General features: G+C 41.8%; 1 protein-coding gene across 3 annotated transcripts in view; it reads left to right on the plus strand.

Moving 5' to 3' along the window:
• Positions 1-585: 585 nt before the first annotated feature.
• The window catches only part of LOC106636219 (uncharacterized), an 81281-nt gene continuing 65408 nt past the window's right edge, over positions 586-16458 (plus strand). Inside the window, exon 1 of one of the 3 annotated variants that reach the window (XM_089593783.1) lies at positions 586-708. The gene's annotated coding sequence lies outside the window, so the exon portion shown is untranslated. Of the gene's footprint in view, positions 709-5461; positions 6275-7025; positions 7269-16458 lie in introns of those variants that run through there. The other 2 variants (XM_089593770.1, XM_089593776.1) reach the window with 2 other exon arrangements.

Here is a 16458-nt window from a genome sequence, read left to right on the forward strand (position 1 = left end):
AAAATTATTGTTTGACACAAAGACACGTACAGAAATTAAAAAGCTGATGTTGACAGGGGCAAGATGCAATAATCCTCAAATCTATAGGTGCGATGTCTCCCCCTAAGTGACCAAGTATCGCGGATTAACCATCGCAAGCTTACACAATGTTTCCAACGCTGATCGCGTCGAGCCACTTTTCTCCGAATCAAAGTCGCCGGAGACTTGTTTGGTTTTGGTTGACTAAAGTAAAGTTTTCCATGGCAAAGCGCAAAAATTTCACAAATAGATTCTGAAAGGGAAAACAAAATCCTGTGCTGTTATTTATCCGTAGTTAAATCCGAATTCGCAAGAGTTGGGTGGAAAAGAAGAGGCGGACGACTTTGCGGTATGCTGCCATTACCGTGTGCTCATTATACTTCAGACCAGTGAACCGTATAGGTACAACTTACGCGTCAAATCAGTAAAAGTATGTGTATTATTATACTTACGCAGAAAAGAAAAAGGTTTTGAAAAAGAAAAAGAAAGAAAATCATCCACACGCGCGTGTATTTTTTATCCTGCGCCAAAAGACGAAGAAAAAAAATTTTGCGGTGCACACGAATGGAGAGCACGTAGATTTCATGCAATATATAGCAGAGATGACCGCGCGCGAGACGAATTGGCGTTGTCACTGCTGCTGTTGGGACTAGGACCGATAGTTGCTTGCATCCTTGTAAGCTTGAACACGTAAGTCTTGCTGTTGGACATTTTGTTGTATATACATGTACGTACAATATTTATCTTTGGGCACACTGAAGCTTCCAGTGTGAGTTAGGTTATACATTTTGGTTGATTCGGCATTTATCGGTGGTGGTTCTGGCGCTGCTGATCACTTAATACTTGAATATTTTAAATTCACCAACCTCGTTAGAAACAACAGTCGAAAACAAATGTACCGAAGGTTATATTTTTTTCACACCATCAACCTGCAGGTGTGTGTGTGTGTGTGCGTGTGTGATCATGCTCCTGTGAACGGATTATCAAATCAATGGGAATAAAATAATCCTAGCATTTAACGAAAGTTTCATCCCAACAATGTATATTTTTTGAGAAACGTGAACTCGTTGAACGCAATACCAAAAAATCCTTCAAGTATTATACTCATGTGTATAAGGTAAAATTTTACTTTTTTAATTGTCAAATTTTCTGTAATTGTAATAGTGTTAGTAGCCAATGTATAATGAACAAAACAAACCGAATTCTGTACTATATAGCCGCGAAAAAATATGATGAGTACGAACTGGAATATTTATCGATGAACATTTTCCGTTTTTTTTTTGTCGTAAAATCTCTCTTTCTATGCTCTGTAAATTACATAATTTTAAAGCTCTTTGAAAATTTGCTCGCTTAATTTTTATCGATGGAAAATATCGGTTTGCATATTTATTTTAAAAAAATTATTCAATAATAATCCTTCGAAACTCACATAACTTGATTTAAACTCCAAAGTATACACTTATATACTTATATAAAAAAAAAAAAAATCCCAATTAGGTACTGACTGTACCGCAACTAAAAATTTTCCCTTACGTAAAACATTGTAATTACATCAAAACATCCGCTACAGTGACTTATATATCTCTAGACTATCTTTTTCCAAAATCTGCAAAACAAAAAAAAAAACTACGCTTCGGTAATAAATTTAGGTACCATACAAATTGCCATTACGTAACGTCGTCATGACAATGGTTCTTGGAAACAGTAGTCAAATGTTTTTTGCAAAAAGCCCCAATTACCAAAGTGACGGAAAAGATAAACTGGGTGAAAAAAATATACATTAAATTTATCATCTACACCATTTGCGATATTAAAACCTAATCCATGTATGTACAGCAAAAAGGGCAGGGAAGGGGCAAGAAAAATATGGATGGAATAATGAAAAACAAAACAAAAAAAAGTATGATCAGTTGTCATCTATTTTGGCGTCTTTTGTTTTCGTGACCTCGAACGAGTATGGAAGCAATAAACTTACGAATACTTCATGAAAAAAAGGGCAGACCTATCCCTCTCGTCGCGTGCGATACAGCCAACTGTAACATGTAGAAATGACGTACATGTATGGGCATATCATTACGTACGTGGGACGCATTACGGTTCAACAACGTGTACCCTTCCGTTTTCAAGGGAAATAAAAAAAAAAGCCTTACGCAACACGTGCGTAATACTCACGTACCATTTTTTTTTTTTTTTTTTTTTTTTTTTTTCCTGTGCCGAGTAAGATTATATACTTAGCTCCCTTTATATTGAGGCTCTGCACGCGAATTTGACGACTCGTATGGAAATTTGTGCACGTGTCCGCTGAACAAAGGGGATGATAATTGTCATGCAACGTTGGGGCCCCATACGCGATTGTTTCAACATTGAGGGTGTAGGTACCATGTACACTTTCGCGAAATGAGGAGGTGGACGATCTGATATACGCCACAGAGGGTGTCGATCGCGGCGGGCACGCACCTATACTAATTCTTGGTTTCTGTTGATTATTCGAAGGAAAATTGGTCGATAATTTAAGAAAAAAGAAAAAAAATACTCTGCTTTTGTATTGAATACACATTTGAAAGTTCAATTATTTCATTTGTAAAAAAAATGTCGGATGCTTTGGAACGATTTCGTATGGAGAAAAAACGTCGACAATATATATACATAAAATTGCATCGTATTTGAATTGATATCGATTGTTTTGATTTATGCGCTGAATTAGTTCAACAAAAATAACGCAAGGTATACAATGTCCGCGTGTTTACACTCACTCCCCCGTATGGTATGTCTAGAAGGACAATTCTCCCTGAAAAAACCGCAATTTTCGGCAACTTCCCCAAAAAACAATTTCGAGTTTGTACATCTCGGTCCCTCCCCCTGGACAACTGACGTCGGGCAGGTTGTTTTTCTGAAAATTCAGAGGCAGGATCCCCCTCAAAGGACCAAGGATCGATCTCGCTCCCGTCCGTTCCTTAATCTCCCGTTCTCTCTCTTTCTCGGCACACATGCTCGCTCGCGCAGAGAAACACACGGGTACACGTATAGCCGGGACTCGGAGGTGAAGGAGAAAAAGGAAATAAGCCCCAAGAAAAGGCGCGTCCCAAGAGTTGTAACTGCAGAGGCCTATCCTCTCTCGCTTAAGGACGATCGGTATATTTTACATTTGTTGTATATCCATACGTGTATATAAATGGCGAGGAGAGAGAGAGGGCTAGTTGGGCCCCACCCTATGGTTATGTATTGTATATAATATATACCGGGTGGTGTCGTGGCCCGAGAAAAAGAGCTTTTATGCACTCTCCTCACGATCGCACGCGCGCGCATGCTACTCTGCGCTTCTTCTTTCTCTCGTGCGCCTTTTATAACCTGCACCTCGTTTTATATCCTTTTTTTTTTTTTTTTTTTTTTTGTTACTCTTCCTCCCTTGGATGTGTTTTATTTTATTTTGTTTTTTTCGCGTTTTAATTCGTGAGTTATGCACAGATTTGACGCTCTTTTTCCCTGTGTTCGTTCTTCCCTTTTGCACCTTTGTTTACATTTTTTGAAGAATATTTTTTAAGCTATGCGTTTGCTGCTGATTTTGGGTTTTGAAACATTTTTGCTTTTTTAAAATACAAAGGTTCGTAAGAGCTTCATGTATTGAAAGTTTGGATGCTGCCACGTTCTGAAAATATTTTTTCTCTGATGGTGAAAATTCTGGGGATGCAACGTAAAATATTTTACCAGATTTAAATGATTGCAGAGGTAATTTTTGCAGCTACACCATTTTTTTTTAATAATTAATGAACACTATGATTGTTACACTTTTTCCCCTCTAAGTTCCAAAGCTAGTTTAGAGAACCTGCTGTTGTGACAAATATAATTAAAATAAAAATATGGCATTGAACATGATGAGCGGTCTTTTTTTCATTAATTTACGAAACGGTTATGCTTTTGAAAACGCCAAGAATTTAACCCAATTAATTTTTGCCTCAAAATTAACGAGTGCATTAACTTGTCATCAAAAGCTTTTCATAAAAATCAGTTTTGAAAAAAATTCCACAACCGATTAGTTAAAATATTTGAATTTTTAATCGTCAATCGGCACTGATCGGCATGCGCGTTAACAAGCGGAATGAATTCTTTCTGGAATCGTTAAAAGCTAATGTAGAGGATTGATCAACTAAAATGAACTGTTTGGTCGGAAAAGGGACGAGAAATATAACGTTTTTTATTTAAATTACTAGCAAAGTTTTGAAAAAACGAAACAATAAAAAGTCGCAAATACGAAGTAACGGAAGGAAGAAGAAGCAAAAGAAACGTATAGCTCGACAAACATGACTCGGTAAACCCTCGGAGCCGTAAAGTACATGCAATAAACATTTTTGTGAAAATTTCTTCGAACCCTTGTAGCGTATATAGACAAGCATGTAAATGGTCGGAGGTGATGGCAGACAGGCAGCCCCACAACGCCGACGACAAACACGCGCCAGGGCTACTACTCGGTCGACATTCTTTCCCTTTTATTTCTTCTTCTTCTTCTTCTTCATCCTCCTTCTCCTCCTTGCCCCTTTGCATTACTATCCCATTTATATTTCTCACACAACTTTACACGTACATATTACACTTTTCTTTCGCTCGCTCTGCCTATATTTTCTCTTCCTCCTCCTTTTTTTTGCCTCGACGTCCATGTGATGTTTAAACGCACCCTTACCTTTCCACAATTTTTCTGCATTGACTGTGGAAAAAAATATATATATTAAGTCAAACATTACTGTTCGACAAGGTATATTTGTAATAAATCATGTTTTTTTTCTTTTTTTTTTCTTTTCCTTCAGCAATGGTGAAAACCTATAGGTTACTGTAAGAACGAAAGTTTCCCTTTTTCAAATATAAATTTTCAAAATAAACGATCCAAGACCTTCGTTGAAATGAGAATTCAAATGGCAACGACATTTTACTTGACGGATCATATTATAGTGCAACTTTAACTAATTTAGGGAAAAAATTCTCACTTCACCCGCGAAACGAATCCTCGTAGACACTCGATATAAAATCGACTGTAATAAATTCCTGTCTCACTCATTCTATATGGTAAGTATAAATATATTGTATCCGTCCCCGCGCGCGTAATATCCCCAATCCCCTATATTCCCCATAAGAAGGAAGAATACCTATCTAGGTATGGGGTTTAAAAAAAAGGTTCGCGTGCGCGCGCAGGGCTCGACAGTGGCGCAAAAGGAGAGAGAGAGAGCGGCCCGGCGGGGTAGGGGAGAGAGGCGCTCTCAGCAAAAGTAGAGGGGGAAGCAAAATATAAAGAGAGATGGAGAAAGATTCCATACACACCGCGCCCTTACGTATACATTTGCTGTGGTGGTGTGTTCTCCTCTCCTCTTTCTCTCTTGCGGCGTTGGCGGCGGCGGCAACGGCGGCTCGAAGCTGCGGCAGCGGAGCGCGGCGTCCCCTCATTTCGTGGAGAACCGCCGCGTTGTTTGCGTGATTATCACGACGTCGACGACCGACCGATACGCTCTCTTGGCTGTGCCGTGGAGTACATATATGTACACGTATATTAATTAATTGTAGGAGTTAATTGTTGTTAATCCTACGCTTGGCTCACTGCAGTGTTGTGTGTATTTTATATATTTGTATACTATTCGTTCCGGTACGTCGTTCATCGGCTTCGCGAACGCGGCAGCAGACGGTTACGGAGTTGCATTGCAAGCCGCAGGTGTGGTTTTTTATTCGCGGCTGTACACGAAACACGAGTGATTTTCAGTTTTTCAAAGTGGTTACAAATCCCCTATACATATGAATAATCCATACATGTATATTTTTTCTACTCTTGTGCTAACGCCCTGCTGCTATACCGACTTTGCGTATAGTCGCGAATAATAATAAAAAAAATTTTAATACATACAAAAAGTGTGACAGTTGAAAGTTGAGTGTGTCCCCTGCAGCTGCAGCAACGTTATACATATTTTGTTGGTGAATATTTTTTTTCTTTTCCCAAGGGAAAAAAGAAGAAAAGCATTGTACATATAACTCACACGGTACGCGCGTATAATAATATACAGAGTGTCGTGTAGTTGCGATAGCAGCAACACGCCTATTATATTCCCTTCGACATCGACATCGAGTGGAATTTCACACAGAGGTGCAAACTAATAAAAAAAAAAAAAAAAAAAAAAAAAAAAAAAAAAAAAAGTAACAGAAGAGGAGGAGGTGGTGGAAGAAATAGTACTCAAGTAGGTGTGCCCTGGTCCCGCAAACGCAGCATCACCGACGAGAGGAGGTTTGTATACTTAAATGTTTGAACAAAAACATAGCTGCTTTTTCCAACCTCTCTTTATCTGTACTATTATCACGGTCTTTTTTTTTTTTTTTCTTTTCATAAATTTTTTAACAATCACTTTGTTGGTACAATAGTCGTGGTGAAACGTGACGAAAGAAAGGGGGTGTGTTGAACGGTACGAGTTGCGAAAAAATGTACGTATATATTTGTGAATTTTGCAAGGCTGCCCATAAGTCTATACCGATCGGTCGTCCTTTGTTTCACGCGCGCGCGCGCCTGCGCCAGCGGTTTTATAAAGGTACAGTGCAAAAACCGTTACGAGAACAGAGAGAGAGCTCTGCTGCACCCGGGCCGTATCATGTATATAGTTATAACGGGCGAGAGAGAAAGAGAAAAGCTCCCTCGCCGGGTGGTTTTCCGCAGAGGTTATTGCCTGGGACGGGGGTGGGTGGTCCGCTGGGCCCCGGCTTTCCCAGGGTAACCTGTACTTATACTCACGTAGTGGGTACGTACGCATATTTTTGTGCAGCAACAAGAGGAGAAGTTGTAAAAAAATTGCTATGATTTCGGAGCATTTTTGAGTGCCGGTCGGTGCGCTGGTTTTTTCAAAAATACGCGCATAAAACATCGAGCCGATTGAATCCCAGCCAGTCGGGCTCGCGTTCTTCCTCCCCCATTGTACCTATGTGTGTGTGCGTTGTAACCACTACCCGAGCGCGCTGGCCGTCCGACGGCGCAGGCAGACAGGACGCGTGTGCTCCGATTTCCTTCGAGTTTGGAAGGACGACTTATCGTGCCTCTTTACACATTGCTTAGTTTTTTTTCTTTGCCGAGTTTAAGTGTTTAACAAGCGTTGTACGCGTTGTTGTTGATTGCCTTCATATTTTTCTTCGTTCGCGTCGATATAACGTTCATGTAAAGTCAGTCCTGAATAAACGATGACCGGACGCGAGTGCGTCGATATGTTTGGTTATGGTCGCCAATACGAAACGAGGTATGTATGTATTTCGCATGTTTTCGTATTGTTGTCGACGTGCATTGAAAGAGAGCGAACGTGCCAAAAAAACAGTACACATTGTTTGTTCAGTTGAAAAAGTACTTGCAGAGGAACTATTGCCTGCACGCCTGATAAAATTGCTCCGGAGCGCGTGCTCCGATAAAGCGTGCACGTTGATTTTAACAACGCTCGCGCGACATTAACGTGAAGTTAGAGAAATTTTGTACTTGTACGTTACACACATGTGCAGGGAAACATGTTTGATGAGTTTTTTTTTTACAAACACACCCTTGCGCGTCTACAGGGCGTTGCACGACTTTTACACGCGAGGATTTGACACTAGCTGCATGATTCTATTCTCCATACATTGCCGGTAACGCCGTTTTGTCATGCACCATATTATAAATTTGTTCATTTGTCTAGCTCAGCTAGGAGTGCTCCAAAAATCTGGTTGAACATAGACTTTGGAGCACTCCGAACTCGTCAAATGAACAAATTTATTGTCTTAATCTATTTAGGTAAGGAAAAATAAAGATATTAATATTATTCATTCCCTACAATATAGTTATCCGGTCCAACCCCGATGCGAGTTGTTTCAATTGTCACTTGGATTTCGTCATAGCGATTAAAGTGAACCTATGTGAAACACAATTGTGCAAGTTTAAGTGCAAGTACACAATCATCCTCGCATGTAAAACCTAATGAGATAACAAGTCGATTAAACAATTTTTGGTTCATCAATAAAGTATTGACGATACTTACAGCACACGCGCTCGGAGGCCCGGTGTGAGACGTGCATTGCTCTAGACCTTCCCCTCTATACCCATCGACGTGCCATGCTATCGTCCTTTTCATCCTCGTGTCAGGTCTGCTGCCTTGCTCCGCTCAGCTCAGCTCGCCTCTCGCCATTTTGAAAATGGGCGCACGCAATCGATAGCTGCGCAGAGCCTGGCGCTCACTCGTTCCTCCTATGGGGCTCTCGCGTTCTACTGGATTCTCTTGTGTGCCCTGCAGTAAAATGTACCAGTTGCCTAGACCCCAAATAGGGATGCAGCCCCCCTTTTTTTAATTCATTTATTTATCGTTGCTTAAAGGGTATTCGGAAATGAAATTTCACCAAGTTTTCGTCAGGTCGTAAGCTGCTACCCCCTAGTTTATGTAATTAGCAGCACCTGAGAGTGGTCTTGACGTTTAGGTCCACATTTTATACGTACTGAAGATTGTTTCCTACGCGCTTTGTTAGTTAAATAAGGGTAACAACTTACTCCCCCACGAAAATTTACGAATAATGTCATTTCTAACATTAGTAATTATTTATCCGTTTATCATTCATTACTGGCGCGAAAAGCAGTTTATAACAAATTTCCAATCGCGGCTCCACGCAGTCAATCAACGCGAGCTAGACTTACATATATAGCGATACGCCGCGTTAACAGGTTTTTTTGAAAAGCGCCGCCCGTCGCCCGTAAAATTATACCTCCCTAATTAAAATTTAAATTGAACTAGTCGAGCTATTTTTTTTTTCTCCTCTCTTCGAGTGTCTCGCGTCGTCGTGCTTTTTATAACAGTAATCGCTTCTAAAGAATCTTTTAAGAGGCTGTATAAATAAGCCCGGCTTCATTCTGCTATTCGACCAATTTACATTTCGACGGCTATTTTATACACAAATATATTTATGTAACCATTGTTGACAAACACATCATCGACGCTTTCGGCATACGTATATGTTACATGAAGCGTGTGGTCAAGGTAGCCCGGTTTTGTTTGATAAATGTCACACCGCGCGCTTTGTCGCCCATATTTTTATCAAGTACGTGAGAAACGTTCAAAAATTTGGGTCGCTATTAAATATTGATATAATACCCAAATTCCTAAGAGTCGGGGAAACGTAATCACCAAACATCGTTATATATATAAGCTCGAAGCGTTTATTTATAAAACACACCACGTTATCTTTGGTACGTGCGCGTCCAACTCATAGACCTTATCTTTGTTGACGAATATTTTCACTCTCTCTCGTTCCTTCCCTATACACAATTAACATCATCGTAAACTCATACGAGTGATTTTTCGCTCCCCCTCCCCTTCTAAAAAAAACCACCAAATCAAACTTCTTTTTCTCCATATTCAATCCCATCATCACCATCCCGGTGCTTATGTGTATACTAATACCCAAAAATTTTCGATTCCCCATAGTGCTCAGCAGCACATCTGCACACAGAAGAGCGTGTAAATTCGATTCTTCCCACGCGCGTATGCTGATATATATACACCAACATCACGACGAGGAGAGAAACACGTGTCGCGCTCTCCTTTTTTTCTCTCTCCTCCTCGGCTCGCACCCCCGCTCTTCTCCTCTCCCTTTTTCGGACAGCTCACCTTTCTTTTTCTGTTTTTCCTTATCCCTCTCTCTCTCTCTCTCTCTGCGAGGGTCGAGGGAGAATTTTCTTTTCCACCGCGTAATATTTGCACTCTGTCAATGTATGCGCGGGCATGTTCGCTTGTTGCGTCCCAAGGGAGGCGAAAGAATATGGGCTTTGATTTTCCTACTGCACCAACAAACTGGGAGAAAAACGAAGCTAAATGAATCTCGAATGACCAGCTGATTTTACGCTCGTTTTTTTTTTTTTTTTTTTTTGTTCCTCCTTTACTAAACGCTGCCGGTGGTGGTGAAAGAGAAATTCTTCTCGCTCCGCTCCAACAGTTTCCTAAAGCGCCTTTTTCCCTGTCTCGCCATCTTGGCCGGGCAGGACGAATCGGCTGAAGCTTCGAGCCGCGTGTGCGTGCTCTTTTTTTCCCTTTTTTTTTCCGTGAAATATACTCTCGCGCGTCGTTGAGAACCGCGGGCACGACGACGCCTCCTTCTCTCCTCCTTTGCTTTTGTAGTTCGTCTTTCGGAGTCTCTCTCTCTCTCCCCGAGGCCCGAGGCAACGATTTCGTCCTTGATCGGTCTCTCCTCTTTTCTCCCCGTGTAGTTTTTGCCGTATCCTATACGCTCCTAATTGCTTTTCTTCATCACTGGTTTACACGAAACGTCGCGTGGAGGTGTTTTTTTATTTTCCAATAGAGCTTTGGTTGTTTTAGAATGTTCAATTCTTAAAACGAAAATCTTTGCCACTTTGCCGAGTGACAAATAATAGGCTCTTTCCTTGTAATCCGGCAGAATCCGTCTCCTCCTAAACTCCCGAAGGAATTAAACGTCCCATTCAGCAGTGGCGAGTTAATAATAAGGAGACTCCGTTGCAAAGTTTCTCCGTGCAGCTCGATACATTTTGCCCCCCTCTCTTCGCTTTGGGCGCAGCTAATTTGACACGAAAGAGAGCCTTTTGTGCTTTTGTACACCCCAACTTGCTCGGCTGCCGTACATTGAGCTTTTCAAGCTTTCAATGAACTCTCTCGAGTTTGTTGTGCATTAATAACTAGATTTCTTAATGTAATTAACCCTCCCTTGCCCCGAGTGCAAAACTTTGGTTTTTCCTTCCAAAGTACAAAAACAATTCAACCAGCAGTTTTGAATGAGGAAAAAAAAAGGGTACAGTATAGGCAACGAGCTATACCTATGGTGCCCTGCGCAAACTATGCTTTCGAGGATTGATCGTATTTGTAGGGGGATGGAGAGAGCCTTTCATTTTCTCCCTGCCGATGCTCTCCCAAAAACCTCTTCGGCTCATTTTGTTGTCATTTCACGCGGCCGTCACTACTCCCATCCACGCGTGTCACGTACATATATATATACCTGCGTGTCTCTTTTTCTCCGCAGACCACGGCTCTACTCTCGTCTCCTCCCGCTTTTTGTGGCGAAATTTTTGCATGCCGCGCGTACAAGACGGAGGAGGGAACCCGAAGCGCCCCGGCGTGCATTTAAAACGCCGTCAAGGTTTCCACGGAAACGACGACGCTCCTGCCTCTCTCTCTCTCTCTCCTTTAATAAAAGGCGAATCTGTATGTATAGTACACGCCAAACTAGTCGATCGGGAGAGTCGGGCCTCGGGGCGAGCCGCTGCTTTTATCTCCTCTCCCTATTCCTCCTCGCGCGCTGTTATTCGCGCCTTTTGGCTCGTTTTGGCTCCTCCGTACATTTATATTATATACGCCACACTTACAACTGGGACGAGAAGTGCGGCATGGTATGGGTAGTGGTGGAGCTCGTTTTTCCGTTCCGCGATGGGCCTACTTGTGCACAATATGTATACGATGGGCTCTCGAGGGGGGAAAGGTATTTTTCACTTGATTGGAGATTTAAGGATGATGATGGTGCTATAACAGTTTTTCTATTTTTGTTCCCTCTCTCAAGGTGCACTCGAGAGGAGGACAAAGACGAGATATCTCGTGAGAAAAGACCATCGCTCGCTTTCTATACTCTCTGTTTTTTTTTTTCGTTTTTTCTTTTGGTCATTGGACGAGAAAATTAAATTTTGATAGTGTTTTTTTTTTTTTTTTTTTTTTTTCATACCTGTACCAAAAAACGTGTTCGGTCATAAAAAGACTTTTTGTCTCGCTTTTTGTTACACAGCACCGTTTGTTATCTTCTCTATAAGATGGCACATGCACGTTTACCCCGTGCATACATATTTGTACACGTATACGTATATATGTACCCCATTGAAAGCGTGTGTGCACGAGTCTCTGTTTTGAATGTGAAAACACGGGGACCCAAAGGTTGTATCGTAAGCTCACGATGTTCACGTTTTTTTACCCGTGAACCACGATGGCGTTGAGCGCGCACGTGTACCCGTCTATATTTATGTTGTGTGCGCACATTTCGAGCTTTGAATATGTTATTTACCTTCTCTCTTTTCTACTTTCGCATTATCATCGATCATAGAGAGATAGAGAGTGAGTTACGTGACGGAAATTCAATTGGACGGACATATATATGTTTTTATTATTATTTTTTTACCAACCTTACTCGCCTCTTAACGCTCGGAACTACAATGTTTCCTGTCCCTTTTCCCCCACCTACTTTCGGTCGAATTGAACAAAAGTTGTTCTAATGGAAAAAAAAACTATAACCAATCGATGGCTGAGCTATACTTGCATCCCCCCAATTTTGTCACGCTCCACCTTAGCCGTTCGATACAACCCATATCTGACTGACCAAATAAAATTACTCGATACTATTTGATTAGAATAACCCAATAAATCACAGCGTTAATTACAAAACATATTGATGTGTAGACAACGTGAAATATGGGAATATAAAAGAAATGAGTGTAAAATTAACGCTATTGTAACATGCATATTTTGTGTGTGCGCGCCGTAGCGTTAAAAAACTTTTACAAGCTATGTAAAAGTAATAATCAAAGCCGCGCTTGTAATTGTTACTGCGGTACTCTCGGCAGCGCTCGGCGGCAGCAGCAATGCAAGGGTGTATACCTGACACCGATATGCTATACATGTATACGAACGTTGGCTGCGTACCAATTCTTCGTATGTGTAATAAACGTGTAAGGTGTACGCGACGTAAATACACTATGTATACGCATAATAAAAGTGAAAAAGGGAGAGAGAGGAAATTTTGTAATCGCAATAATTGCGATTCATGCCGAGGCCGAGCGATTCTCACGCGATCACTTGTACATATAATAATACACCGACTGCAATCGCCTTAGGTACACGTGCACACAGCGGAGACCCAACAATAGAGGAAACCCATAAAAATAATTTTTCGAGTATACTCCAAAAGCCAAGGAAATGCGGAGAGTCACACAAACACATAAATATCGGCTTCTACAGATCAGCAACAACGAGATCTCTTGTGCAATACCATGTACATACATTACGGCGTCCGTTAACTGCGATTTTCTACGGGACTGTACCTACTCTCTTTATCTACTCGTTTTTTCTCTCTCTCGCTGTGCTGTTCTCCGGTACTTAAGTATAATGCACGGCCTGATGTAGCGGATAGACTTTGACTCCATTACGCATTTGTATACGTTAGGCTTCGTTTTTTTTTTTTTTTTTTTTTTCTCTTTTTCCTCGTTTCAATTGATCGGCTCTGAAGTGAAGATTATGTATCTTATTTATTTATTATTATTTTTTTTTTTGCTAAAAAACATATTTGAAAAACGTATCGCGTGTGTGTACAAAGCAAATACGATAGAAAAAGAGGGGCTGGGGTCACGGCAAACACGGGAGAGGCACTAGAATTTCTACTTTTATCTCTGGATGCAGTCGGCGCATCGGAACCTTTTTTTTTAGGTGCACGAAAGTTCAAAGGAGGAAAATCTTGTCAAATGTTGAAATAAGAGAGAGATAAGAAGAGGGGGAAATTGTTATTTGGTTTTCCATTCGTTATCTGGGATTGTTGAAGAAAAAAGGTGTTTTTTTTTTTTTTTTTTTCACCGAACCGACGGTGACCTTGGCGCGGGGAGAAAATAATTATCGTGCCCGAATGATACACGCGAAGAATTGAGATCTCAAGTTTATGGGGCTCGAGAGGTAACATTAATCCGCGAGGTTGGGCAGTGGTTTCGGATAACCTGCTGCGGTCGCTATATGGTGAGGATGAAAGAGATGCTTATCGTCCCGATCGCGGATAAGGCGCATAAAAAATCTTCAGATGCCACACTGGCACGAACGAGCGAAAGTAACTATAATTTACGCGGCTTTCAAGAGAGGAAGCAATGCGCGCACCGCGATAAGATTAAAGGGCCTTATCTTAGCGTCCTTTGACATGTTTGTTTTTTCACTCATAAACGCGTGAAAATTTTGAACTTTGAACAATCATTCCGTGGTTAGGCATAGCTTGGTCGTTTTTCCGAAAGTAAGCGCAATTGCGCCCTCGTTATCACACGCCAAGTCCGAGAATTCAATGACTCGCTTGTTTCGTAACACACAATATTATTTTGTTATTCCTCGGTTAATCGGTCTCGATGCGCGTATATACAATAACGATCATTCGCACCCTCGAATGAAATAACGTCTCGGTTCCTGTATACCGCGTGTCTCAGTGGCGACGACAGAGTCAGATTGCGGTATATTTATGCAAGACAAAGGCTTGGACGATGATATGTGTTCCGAGGCGAAAACATTTAATTTTCGAGCGATGATTGAATGCTGATGTACTATTATTAGCATCGGCTTATCTCTTTCTCGGGACGGGAGGGAGGCTCGACAAACATATTTTCCAGAAGCCGAGCGTGACTCATCGTTACCCCGTACACGCGGCGGGAACGACTATAATTTTTCTTTATTTCGACAACTCTTTGTTGCTCCGGCGCTTTAACATTCGACTTGTCATATTTTTCGCGGTTTGACGATCCCATTTTTTTTTTTTTTTTTTTTAATTGGTCTCTGAAACCATACTTTGTCCGACTTCAGCTCTCCGCGAGATAAACGCACGCGCGCGCAGATCTAAATTAGCGATCTCTCGTTGCTGGCACGCGCGATACGTGTGCATGTGTGTGGGTTTCCAGAAAAGCCGCACGTCCCCAGCCAAAAGATAATGGGCTCTCTCTCGGATTATGTTACCTTGGTCGGGAAAAGAAGAGAAAGAGACCTGACGAGCAGCAGCGGGGATACTTTTGCATTTTTCTCCTTTTTACGGGTCGCGGGGGAGGGGGCACGGGTGTTCTCCTCCTCTTCTTCCGCGTTCGTGGGTAAACTTTCACGTTCACCGCATACACGGGGTTTTAGGTTCACCGTAATGTTACAACGATACATAATATGTGCGGACTTTCGCGACAGGGATCTCTCGGTCGCGCTAGTGTGTTTGTGTGTGGAAAATCTCGTTGGGTTTATCCAAGCGAGCATCTCTTTTTTTAAAACATTCGAAATACACAATTTATGCAACAATGTACACACATTTTGCGCAAACCCAAACTAAGTGTATATATATGCGTGCAGTATCAATCAATCGAATCAGAAGCTATAGGTATTACACACACTTGTGCCGGTGGGGTTGCACAAGCTGTCGAGTCTGGCTCTCCACGGGTCTCTTCGATCGCGAGATGTGCCTGTGTATACTTGGGCACCTTTTTTTTTTCCACCACTACTTCGGACCGAAAGTGGAAAAAAAAAAATTAATCATTGACTCCTTTCCCTGCAGCGAAAAGTACATGTATACACATCTCAACTTTGGACCTCTCACGTGGAGTACCTATATACATGATAGCGCGAGCGCAGGTGTGGGGGGAGGGCACGATTAACCTTTTACTTTGGAGAGGCCGTCGTCGAGTGCGCTGCAGCTTTAGATATATATACGTACACACGGCTGGCCACAGGAAAGGATCGATTATAGGCGCCACGGAAATTTCATTAGAGGCGACGACTTCTGAAGCTGCTACTGCACTCAAAGTTCCGAGACGGGCCGTAGTTTACGAGTTTCGAGATCCATCTCTCTTTTTTTTTTTTTTTTTTTTTTTTTTCATTCCCTCTCCGCTGTCACTTGAAACTTTTTAAACTTAAAGGGCCCTCGAGGTGTTATATTTGTACGAGATCGAGTGGAGGGCTCGCGGTAAAGTAATGACGACGGCACTTTGTACACTATACCACGATTTCCAATCGATGCCCCCATCTTTATATTATACATATGTGCGCACGGGGTAGTCACGGGAGGGGGGGGGATAATAAACATTGTCATGCTAAACCTCCGCAAACGCAGACGATAGCTTTCTTTAGCATTGTGCTCTCGAGTATCGCACTCTACTATTCGACTCTCGAGTGACTTTCTCGGAAGCTTGTATAATGTTTACGCGCTCCCGTTGCATTGTCGTCTCGGTCGTTTTGTTCTCCGGTGAAGCGCGCGACTCTTTTTCTCGTTCTTTGAGCTCTGCGTACTTGTCTATACCACACCCGAGTGATTAATCAAGAGAAGGGCCTTTTATTTTTTTTCTCTCGTTTTGAATATTTGCGTCTAGAGCAGAGTCCACACGTATTTGCGTCGCGTGATTACAATTTTTCTTTTTCTTTTATCAACGGTGAGTGAGGGGGGGGGGAAACTGCAGCGCTCGTCGATGTGAGCTTTTAGTGACGGAATATATACATAAACATTAACTTTCCCTCTTTACACCGTTCTCGTTTCTCTTCCCGCGCCCTTTTACGTAATACCTGTGTAATCACCTAAACACCACACTTTTTTACATATATTACACAGGACTACCGTTCTTTTGTGTACTCGTCCATACGTACATCATCGATGCGATCGAGCGTATCTTAATTTTTTTCCTTCTTCGCGTGTGAGCAC

Source organism: Copidosoma floridanum, unplaced genomic scaffold (assembly GCF_036245765.1).
Source record: "Copidosoma floridanum isolate Cflo_tuat_1 unplaced genomic scaffold, Cflo_Japanese_pri ptg000001l, whole genome shotgun sequence".
In the NCBI taxonomy this organism is placed as follows: domain Eukaryota; kingdom Metazoa; phylum Arthropoda; class Insecta; order Hymenoptera; family Encyrtidae; genus Copidosoma; species Copidosoma floridanum.